The following is a 10,964-nucleotide window of genomic DNA, read 5'->3' on the forward strand; positions in this document are numbered from 1 at the left end:
ATGATGATAATGATAAAATTATTAAAATATTTTTTTCTACGATACTCTTTAATAATATTTTTTATTATTAACAACAATAAAATAATAAAATTTTAACAACAATTAACTAATAATAACAGTAATTATGCCAAATTTTGATCAATAACAATTATAAAAATAATTTTCTAATAATAATATATTATTAAAATTATAAAAGAATGATAACAATACTCACCAATAACGTGTAATAATGACAACAATACCAACATTATTAATGTTTTTATGATTATAAAAAATGAATTATAACATCAATAATCACAATAACTATTAAAAATTAATAACGCTATCAATAAACATATAACTATCTCAATAATAATAATAATAATAATAATAATAAAATAGCCGTTAAACTCTTTAAAACAGGATACTCACATGTTTATTTAGACTAACTACCATATTCATATTAATTTAATACACTCAAATCTCTTATTATAACTAACTTTTACTCTATAATATCACTCATATAAGTTGATTTAAGCAACTTATAATTAATGTTAACATTATAAATAATTTTATAGGCCTAAAAAAAATTACTTACACATAAAGAATGATCAAGATATTTCATAATGTGTTTATCCATTGAAATTTTCTTTTTCTCTATCTTGAAAAAACTAAATCTGAAGCTCCAAAGAACATGCAACCTTCAAATAGAAAAAAATAATGGCTTTTGAAAGAAAAGAGCCGAAGCAGAGAGCTAAAGAGTTAATAAGTAGTTGTGTTTTGATATTCTAAATGATGAGTGACGGAATGTGAGGAGAGAGGAGTCACGGACCACACAAAGACTCCTAGCATGTGAGCCACATGGACACAACAACAAATCGGTACTAGCGATTTTCTTCATGTGTTCCAGCCATTGATCACCCATCTTGCGGTTGTTATCCACACACACTCTCTCTCTCTCTTCCCGTGGAGCATCTCCTTCTTTTTGTCTTTCTCTCTCACCACGTGCTCACACCCCATGAAATCGGTACCCTCATTTTTTTTACCGATCCTAGCCATTCCCAACTCATTCAACGCTTCCTGCTTATCTTTCCACACTTTCTCTCCTAATAAAGAACGTTACTAACGATTTATTTGAAATTGACGTTGTCAATTTCTGAAGACACCAATTATGAATCCCATATCTGTACATAACTCACTCAGAGGCCTATTTCTGGGTATTACACACAATCTTCTCTAATATTAAAAATAAAAAGCTCGAACATGACGGAGACCTGTACAAATGAGCAAGACATGCAGATCCCCAACTATATGTCCTATAAAACTTGGTCAAACCATAATCAATTAAATAATAAATTAAATTAGAGCGAATATGGTTAGAAAATTTAGCAACCGGAATTTGATAATTTAAATATGATATTTGGATTCAGTGAATTTTTCTGAGTCAGAAAATATAGTTTTCTGAATAAAAATGCACACTAAAAATTTGACCGACTGCGATCTGTCCGGTACTGTGGCTGAGAAAATTAATTAGAAGTGAATAATTTCAAGAAATAAGAATTTATAATTTAGAAAGATAAAAATATTTAAAATACAATTTAAAACTCTAATCTTAAAGGTTTTGGCCCAAAATTGAGCCAACGAGCTAAACCAAGTAAACCGGGCCCAAGTGGGCCCAAGATCCAACATATATAAACACTAGTTATGAGCATTTTAGCTCATTTACCCTAGAGAATGAGAGAGGGGGCGGATAGAGAGAAGAGAGAAAGAAAACCTAGCTTCCCAAACTTCAAATCACCATAACTTTCTCTCCAGAACTCTGATTGACGAGCCGTTTGTGGCCACGCGTCACACTTCTCATTCTCTACAATTCTATCTAAGTTTTGTGGTGAGTATTCCACTGTCTTCTTCCTATTTTTTGTTTTTCTATTTAAATTCGAATTTAGTTTGGGTTTTGAAGAAATCTTGTAATTTTAGTTAATTAGGGTTCCTCTAGTATGAGCCATTGGTGATATTTAGCACAAAAATCAGTGGGTTAAGGTAAGAAATCCTTCAACCCTTGTGATTTATCATTTTCATGAACCCTAGGTTGATTATAAGTGTGAAATTGGTTATGTTAGAGTATTGGTTGATTTTGGTGCACAATTGGGAGGTTGATTTTGCTTGTGGAGATTTGGTGAGGCTTGGAGCTAAGGTTGGTGCAGACTTCCAAAGAAGAGACTCAATTGATGTGGCTCCAAGAGGTTCGGTTTAAGTTTCATTTAAGTATCGTGTGGTGCATGTAATGTGAATTCCTAGGTTAGATGCCCTATGATTAGGTTTGGATTGTGTAGTTGGATTGGATTGGATATGTGTAGAAGACATGTTATGGTAATTAACGATTGAAATGTAAATTGTGCATTGGTGTAGGTTGATGTGTTGTTGGAATTGGTGTTAAGTAGTGAATTATGTGATCATATATATATATATATATATATATATATATATATATATATATAAATTGATGAATATTGGGCCGGAGGCCATGTGTTTTGGGCCAAAGGCCAGAAGAGGTAAGAACGGTAAGTTGATGAATGTATTATGTGATTGATGTTTGAAATTGAATGGAATTGTGATTGTTGTTATTTGGTTACAATGGATTGTATGGATTATGTGGTTATTGGTTTTGAGGGAGGAATTGATGTCTTTGTTGATAATGCATGTGAGTTGTATATGATGATATAGATTTATATGTGTTGGGGGTTAATAGAATTCGTATTGTTGGAACTTGAGATGTGGAATGAAATATATGATATGGTATTTTGTTTGAAATTGAGTTATTTGATTGAGATTGGTCAAGATGGTGGATTGGTGGATTGTGAATTTAATGAGAATGTTGAAAATATGAGTTGAGGAGGCTTGAGGTTGATTTTGGTAAGTTTTAGTTGGTTTTGAAAAGGTTTGAAATTGGTTTGTATTGAAAATTTAGATTTTGTTGGTTTTTATGAAAGTTGTGATTTTGGTCTACTTTGACGGAGTAGAAATTGGTCTCCGGATCCTCGATTTGTATCAAACTTATTTTAGAAATAAAATTGGATCCGAGATATTTATGCCGCTCGAAAAACGGGTGGAAAATGATTTGAAACGAAAAAGTATGCCCGTCGGAAGTTTGGGGTTTGAAAATGTAATCCTGCAGCTTTTTAAACTTAGTAAAATTTTTAGTAAAACGTACTCCGACGCGCATGCATGGCTGACGCGCACGCGTCACTCACAATTTTTACTCTCTCACGTGTGCGCCTAGCCGATGCATACGCGTCACTGTATTGATGCAGGTGCGTGGTATAAATTCCAGAGAGTTGTGATGGTAGCGTGCCAGTTTTGTGCGAGGAGCACAAAACGCATCCACGCGTACGCGTGGCTGACACGCACGCGTTACCTACTTTTCTCCGCTTCCCATGCGTGCACGTGGGCGACGCGCACGCGTGACCCCGTTTTCAGCAAAAATGTATTTTTGAGTTTTTAAAGCCGAATTTCAGACTTCTAAACCTCCATTTTCATTCTTTAAGTCCTAAATTTTTATAGTATGCCTAGTAATGAAAAGAAGCTAGAAAATGTGATAACTTGTTGATGAAGAAAGACTTGGAGTAATGAATTGTGATTGAGGAAGTGCAGAAATGATGGTTTGAAAATGAATGTGACGTGTGACCCGGGTAGTAGGCAGTAGTGTTGTCCACTTGCTCTAGGTATGAGATGGGGAAGGAGAATTATGATAAATGAGTTTAATTATGGAGTTTTGAATGAATGTATGTCTGTGATACCTGGGTAGTAGCAAGGGTTGTGGTTCGTCCCGCTTGCTTCGGGTCATTGTTTGAGAATTGGTAATAATGAAGAGTGATTATGAATGAATATGTATTTGTGATACCTAGGTAGTAGCAAGGGTTGTGGTTCGTTCTGCTTGCTCCAGGTTAATATTTGAGATTTGATAACAATGATGATTGATTTTAAACTGAATGAATGTATGCTTTGAGATCCTGGGCAGTAGCAAGGGTTGTAGTTCGTCCCACTTGCTCCAGGTCAGAGATTGTGACGCCTGGGTAGTAGTGGCAGTAGTGGTGATTTCATTCGCTCCAGGTTGAGCTTTTAAACACCCGCCTAGGTAGTAGCCGTAGTAGTGGTTGTTCCACTGGTTCTGGGTTAAGCGGGTAGTAGTAAAGAGGTTGTAGCTCAAGCCCACTTGCTCCGCATGGGTGTTTCTGTTCATGGTTAGCTACCAGGACGTGTCGGATTGGCTATATAATCGACAGATGATATCATCAGCCATATGACAGGCATGCATCATATACATAATATTTGAATTGCTTGCTTTTGCATTAATTGGGTTTGCTTAAATGATTACAATATGCTATTTGTTATATTTTCTATCTGCATTACTTGTAACCTACCTGTGTTTGCCATTGTCTGCTTGAATTCATGTTTCATTTGTCTGTGTGGCTCTACTGATATTTTGGAGGATTGTGGAGGAAGAGAAATAGTTGAGGATTTGGTTCTTGGTTTATTCTGTTGAAAGGTAGTGAAAGTATGAAGAGAATGTGGGTTAGAATAGAATTCCTCTATGAAAGTTACCAAGTTATGGATTAGTGAGAATTTAGGATGGATATGAAGAGTTAAGAAGTTTAAGATGCCTAGTGAGTTTATATTATAGTGCATTGTATTTATTTGGCACTTTTACCGTACTGGGAACCCATGGGTCGGGGGTTCTCATTCCGTATATATCTCTTGTTTTTCAGATACAGGTCCAGGTGCTCAGAAGTGAGCTGTAGTTTAGATGGCAAAGATCTTTATATTCTCTACTTTATATTTTGCTTAGAATCTCTCCACCTTTATTTTGAAAAGCTTATACTATGTATTGAACTCTTTTGAACTTGCTTATAGAGGCTCTTATGTTTTTTTTGGGAGAGATTAGGAGATACTGTTGTCAACTACTTTCATACTGTACCTTAGCCGGCCTAAACTTCGCAGGTCGCGACTAGTGGCTATTTACTTATATTATATATCTATATACTGTCCTCCTCTTATTCTCCTTTATACCTTTATCTGTATATCGCTTTCGACTTCACGCTTTATCTTTTAGTTGTCGATACGTGAGCAATACAATTTTGCAATTTTTATTTTACTCCTTTTCAGACTTCTCGTTTAATACTTCCTTTCACTTTTACTTATAATTATGTATTATAATCAACCTAAGAGTCGTACCACCGTAATATCATTGACTTATGACTCAAGCATAAGGATTTGAATATTAGGGTGTTACATGTCCTAATTCTGGGAATATCACGGAGCAAGGGTAGAAATTTCCAATGCACCCCCGCACCGAATTTGTCAGCAAATAACGTCGTACCAAACAACGACATAATGTGGCACCTGGTATAATGCTCCATAGTCTCATGAGTAGTTAATGTTATTCCATGTTTAACATTACGCAACCACGTTAGCTTGATAAAGCTACCTCTACATTCACTCGCTGTTGGTGCAACTCCAAAGTTCATCAGACATTCTTGTACCATGGCTCTGTGATTACTGTTGGTTGGCCCTCTAACTGATAACCCAATTCCTTGAAGTCTGAGGATCAAAGCTACATCTTCTAAAGTGATAGTACATTCATCTATAAGGAGATGGAACGTATGAGTTATTGAATTCCACCGTTTTACCAAGGTCAATAACAGAGCCATTTGTTCTGGAATTTTTCGAATCTGAGACATGTTGTAAAAGCTAGCAACTCTTAGATAGAGTTCTATTATCCGATCATATGGTTTTGGAGCATATAAGTGTCTCAGTCCAATTACTCTAAAACCCTAACAATGATAATCAATATATAGTGATAACTGTTAAAATAATAATAATAATAACAACAACAATAATAATAACAATGATAATAAGTATAGCCAATGAGTTATAACTCAAATGGCATAGTCTCTCCATACTCACCTAAGAGGTCGTGGGTTCAAGTCTCTTTATCTTTGGTAAAAAAAGAAAAGTATAGAAATGCACTCGAAGATGGAATATCTTTATTTTTAATTAACAATTTAAATACATACGAATATTGGTAACAACTTGTCACAATGCAACAATAGCAAGGATAAAATAATAACAATACTATAAACATAAACACGCACGTAATAATAGTAACATAATAAAATATTAATTCCCATAATATTTTATCGATTTTATAAAATAATAAACACCGGTTGTTGCTGCTGATGATGATAAAATTATTAAAATATTTTTTTCTACGATACCCTTTAATAATATTTTTTATTATTAACAACAATAAAATAATAAAATTTTAACAATTAACTAATAATAACAATAATTATACCAAATTTTGATCAATAAAAACAATTTTCTAATAATAATATATTATTAAAATTATAAAAGAATGATAACAACATCCAGCAATAACATGTGTAATAATGACAACAATACCAACATTATTAATGTTTTAAAGATTATAAAAAATGAATTATAACATTAATAATCACAATAACTATTAAAAGTTAATAACACTATCAATAAATATATAACTATCTCAATAATAATAATAATAATAATAATTAAAAAAATAAAATAGCCACTAAACTCTTAAAAATAGGGTACTCACATGTTTATATAGACTAACTACCATGTTTATATTAACTTAATACACTCAAATATATTATTATAACTAATTTTTACTCTATAATAACACTCATATAAGTTGATTTAAGCAACTTATAATTAATGTTAACATTATAAATAATTTTATAGGCCCAAAAAAATTACTTACATATAAAGGATGATCAAGATATTTCACAATGTGTTTATTCATTGAAATTTTCTTCTTCTCCATCTTAAAAAAAAATAAATCTGGAGCTCCAAAGAACATGCAACCTTCAAATAGAAAAAAAAATAATGGCTTTTGAAAAAAAAGAACCGAAGCAAGAGAGCCAGAGAATTAACAAGTAGTTGTGTTTTGATCTTTTGAATGATGAGTGACGGAGTGTGGAGAGAGAGGAGTCACAGACCACACAAGGACTCCTCGCATGTATGTGAACCATGTGGACTCAACAAATCGGTACTATCGATTTTCTTCATGCGTCCCAGCCGTTGATTACCCATCTTGCGGTTGTTATCCACTGCCTCTGTCTCTTCTCGTGGAGCATCTCCTTCTTTCTGTCTTTCTCTCTCACCACATGCTCACACCCTATGAAATCGGTACCCTCATTTTTCTAGCCGTTCCCAACTGATTCAACGCTTCCTACTTATCTTTCCACACTCTCTCTCCTAATAGAGAACGTTACTAACGATTTGTTTGAAATCGACATTGTCAATTTCTAAAGACGCCAATTATAAATCTCATATCTGTGCATAACACACTCAGAGGCCCATTTCTGGGTATTACACACAATCTTCTCTAATATTAAAAATAAAAGCTCAAATATTGAAGTTGCCGCTAGCAATTAGCATTGGATGTGACATATCACAAATTAGAAAAGCTTTTAAGTATACTGGTATACTAGTGTTTCAGTAAATTTTAATTGTTGATCTTAATTTTATATATATAATTAAAATCAACGGTTAAAAATTACCAAAACACTAATATACCGGTACACTTAAAAGTTTCTCATAAATTATTGGTAGCTTATAGGAACCAAAGTTAGGAGAGATGGATTATTGGATTTGTCTAAATATAATGGTGGAAAACAATCATTTATACCTATGAATTTTGTAAATGCTAACAAAAATACGCATCAAACAAAGAAACTAATGTTATATCCATAAAAGATAGGTTCCGTGTGAAAAAATACCCAAACATTAATTTTTTTGTTGAATTTTTATTAAAATTCTCAAATTACCTTTTATCTTCAACTTCAGTTCCACCCCCTTTTCTTTTCCAAATTTCAAACTTTCACAACCTTCACTACCACCAGTGGCTCCCCTGATTACCACCGCCTCCCCTTCCTCTCAGTCCTTCGCCAACACCGACTCTTTTGTTACCTGTGTCAAGAACTTTCTCACTCTCAACGTGCACACATTTTCGTAGTTCAACAGCAGATCTTCTACCTACCACACACACCATAAAAGAAACTCACAATATTATTTTGTTATATATTAATTTCAACATAAACCACAACAAACAGTCCAACACATTTCAACATGTGATGCAACTTTGGATTAGAGGGATCTAAATGTATACCACGGCTTTGGTCTTTGAGTAGAAGGATCCGATGAAGTTAGGAGTGTCCTCCTCCTTGAAGCTGACACCGGATCCTAAAGTGTGGAGTCATGCTCGAAGATGCACCCAGTAGCGTAGTTGATCAGAATGAGGCCCTTCTCGCAGCACACGTCGACCAGGGTGAGGGTGCCAACCACGTTCATGCGAATGGTCTCCACCTTGTGAGACTCGCACCAGTCCACGTTAGGCCTACTGGTCATGCCAGCTGCATTAAAGACGTGGCTGGGGTTCACATTGGCAATGTCTGAGCGTTTCTCGTGGCGGCCAGAGCTGTACACGAAGAGGATGCTTTGGACTTCAAAGAGCTTGCTGAAGAGGCTGCCAATCCATTCGGTGCACTCGTAGATCAAGAACTTGAGTTGCTCGTCATCGGCGCAGCCGTTAGCTGGTAAGCATATTGTGTCGGTGTTGATAAAAGACTGAGAGGAGAGGAGGCAGTGTAATCAGGGGAGCTATTGAGGATTGGAAAAGTTTGAGATTTGAAAAAGAAGAGATAGGGGTGGAGTTGAGGTTGAAGATAAAGGGTAATTTGAAAATTTTATTAAAAAGTCAACAAAAAAATAAGGGTTTGACTACTTTTGTTACATACAATGTTAGTTTCTTTGTTTGATAGGTACTTTTGTCAGCGTTTGCAAAGTTCATGTATACAAAACAAATTATACTAAAGTATTTATTAATTTACATTTTTATTTATTAAATATGTATTATAATTAATAAATTTGTAATTGGTCAATATAATAAATGCCTTACAATATGACTAGGGACAGATTCATAAATATTATTATGGGGCTAATAACATATATAATATTAAAATAAAATTTATGCAAATAAATTATAGAATAAAGTATCGTTTTTGTCCCCAACATTTGGGGTAAGTTCTATTTGTGTCCCTAACGTTTAAATCGTCCTATTTGTATCCTTAACGTTTGTAAAAGTGATTCAATGTTATCTTACTATCAATTAGACTAACAAATCAGATTATATTTTTTAATTATTCTCACTTAGATGTATTCATTCTCAATTAGGTCTCACTTGGATGTGTTCTATTTTAATATTATAACCACTATTTGTGTTTAGATTCAATTATGTCCCTAGAAAAGTGAATTATGTAAATGTTGTAGGAATTAGTTTCAACATTTGATGAGCTATTTTTCGGAGTAGATCATTGATTCTATTAGAGACATTTGTATTCTAATTTCAAGAAGAGATTTTTTAAACTCAAACTAAAGCACTCATGATGTGTAATTGATGGCAGGATAATATTGAATCACTTTTACAAACGTTAGGGATACAAATAGGACAATTTAAACGTTAAAGACGCAAATAGGATTTACCCCAAACGTTGGGGACAAAAACAATACTTTACTCTAAATTATATAATATAAGATACATTGCAGTAGAAATATACTAATAAATACAAAAAATATGTTTGTACTTTTTATTAATGAAATAGTATACGTCGATTCTTCATATCATAAAATTTATCATTAATAGAATTTTTATCAAATTTTTCAACAATTTTCTTCTCAATGTAAATCAAAAGACAATTAGCAAGAAATTCATCTTCTATTTTATTTTCGATTCTATTATGCACAATATTCATAGTTGAAAAAGATCTCTCAATTGTAATAGTTGAAATAAGAAGAACCCTTGACATAACTCAGAAATTGTGCACAAATTACTTAATTCAACAAGATTAGGAATTATAATATTGAGCTTGCATTCTAATGTGAAATTTTTCTTGATCACTAAATTTATTTGGATAAAATCATTATACTATTTCACTTACTTTTTAGATATTAAAAATTATTAATATTTGGACTAGACTTTTATTTATATTACACTAAATATTAATATATTTTTTAAACAAAAAATAAAATTAAATAATAATTTTATATACTTAATAACTTATTATTATTAATTTTTTCAAAAAAATCTAGGGAACCAAGGTTTCACTCACCCTATATATGCCCGTCCATGAATATGATAAATAGGTCTTAGATTCAGAATGAAACCACTCTAATTATCCTTATTATTATAATACACCTTTAATTATTGAACACCTTTATCCTAAAAAAAAAAAAAATCTCTATGACAAAATAGAAAATCTAATAAAATTTATCCATGCTCCAGAAAATTCAAAAAACTTTAGAAAATTTAGAATATTTATACTAAAATGACTAAACTAGATATTATCATCCAACAAGTTCTTTTTGAATTTGTTACCAAAATGACATGAAGTCTTAGAGAATAGATCAATACTCTTAGTGAATATAAAATATTGCAACTAAAAGTGTTTGCGGCGTGGTTTAGATCGATTTTAAATAAAAAACTCATTCAACCTGAATATTAATTTTACGTGTAGTGCCATCAAATTTAGTATTTACTCATAAAAATGAAAGCATATTTATGCTCATAAAAGTGATAGAAGAGTTATCTCAGTCTTTCTCAACCAAAACCTTCTGTATCCCTAGTAGAGTTAAATTGTAATTTTTCTGATGAAAAAGAGTTAATATTATCGAAACGCTGTTGGGATCGAAACGCTGACTTTACTATTTATGTTTGAGCGTGGCGTCCATTAAAACCTAAAACCCAAATAAAAATAGTATTTAAAATTCAAATAAAGATAGTATCTGATTTTATTTTCATTTAATTCCAAATCAAAAGTAATTATAACTTATTTAATTTAGTATTTACAACAATAAATAAAATTATCGTTGTATAAATTATTTAA

Source organism: Arachis ipaensis, chromosome B5 (genome assembly GCF_059453495.1).
Source record: "Arachis ipaensis isolate K30076 ecotype BB chromosome B5, ASM5945349v1, whole genome shotgun sequence".
NCBI lineage: Eukaryota > Viridiplantae > Streptophyta > Magnoliopsida > Fabales > Fabaceae > Arachis > Arachis ipaensis.